The sequence below is a fragment of the Pteropus medius genome, unplaced genomic scaffold, assembly GCF_902729225.1.
Source record: "Pteropus medius unplaced genomic scaffold, Ma_sr-lr_union100, whole genome shotgun sequence".
In the NCBI taxonomy this organism is placed as follows: domain Eukaryota; kingdom Metazoa; phylum Chordata; class Mammalia; order Chiroptera; family Pteropodidae; genus Pteropus; species Pteropus medius.
In genome coordinates, this window is record NW_024354502.1 from 30222779 (window position 1) to 30224297 (window position 1519).

The following is a 1519-nucleotide window of genomic DNA, read 5'->3' on the forward strand; positions in this document are numbered from 1 at the left end:
CCCCAAGGAAGAAGCATGAGAATTCTGAGTCCTTCACCCTGGCTCCCACCCAGTGATTCTCATGCTCAGGTGATGGGAAGGTCATCCTAATTAAAACCACGTGGTGGGGTTTCAGCCATGGAAAATTGCTGGATCCTTTCTTCTTCCTCCCACCTCTTTTTCTCCTTAAACACACACATGCAACTTTCCCTTCGTGTATTTAAGCAAACAATTCTCTCCATGATTAAGTACAGCCCCTTCTTATCTAAATAGTCCACAGATGTATAAAGACACAGGAGCTTTCTGCTCCTATTTGGAGCTTGTTCTGGTACCCATCTTCTCCAAACCTACAAAAGGCAGCCTTCCTTGGCCTTCGCTGACAGAAATTCCTAACGCCTGTTCCTCCAGTAAATCAGCCCTGCTTGGCAGGCTGTCCACAATTTATCAAAGAGGTGGGATTTCCCCTCCAAGTGCTTCAGTTCCCCCCGCCCCTTTCTTGGCCTCTCCCATAACCTGTGCTTGAAACTGCCCAGATGTGAACAAATGGAACATGAAAAGTCCCAATTCTGTTGTCAAATTCTGGTATTACTTGAGCAGTTGAGGTAAATGCCACCAGTTGGTTAAGTCCAATGACCCCTGGTGGTCCAGGACGCGGGGCCGGAAAGTTTGGTGAAGGGCAGAGACCAGATTGCTAAAAGTTTGCTGAGGAAGAGGGATCTGTAAATTTCCAAAAATAAATGGAGTTTGAGGGAGAAGAACCAACCCTGAAGGTCGGGACACAAGTGAAATCTAATGGACAGGTTGAGAGGATTAGCCCCAGCTGTGGTTCTTCTGATTTTTCTTTCCAACCCAAATCATGGTTAACATTTTGAGTCCCTAGAAGACAGGCTCTATATGGGAACCGCGGAGATGGCATTATTACAATAGGGAACTCGGTTGAATCTTGTCAGCACTTCTTGCTTGCCCTTTACAGCCCGCTACTTAATGTTCTCCCTTCTCCTGGGAGCCTGCCCTAAATGCAGAACTGCAGCCCCCCCTCAGACCTACTGGGTGGAATTCTGCATTTTAACCAGGTCTCCAGGTTTGAGAAGCACTTCTGGGAGAGCCAGATATACCCAGCTATAAAGAAAAGAGGCTCAGTCCTTCCTTGGGTATCTAACTGACCTCTATTAACTAATACCTAGCAAGAATAGCTCACAGAACTTCAGAAAGGGCTGCAGCAATATGAAGTATGTGGACGGGGAAAAGGGAGATACCAGAATAATATCCTGCCTCATTCCCAAGCCACCTATGTCCTACTAGAACGTTTCGCAAAGTAAGATCTAGTGGATTGCTGGCATCTGGGAAACCTAGAATGCTAGTTCTAAGTTCAAATCCTAGGGCCCCATGGCAAACCTTCCGAATATGAATTTATAGGAATGAAAGCCAGAAAATGCACATTAGCAAGTTCGCCTTGGTGATACATACTAAGATTTAAGAATGATTCTCCCTATTTCCTTTGATTACTATTGGAAGATTTCTCTTTCTCAGGAATAGAAGT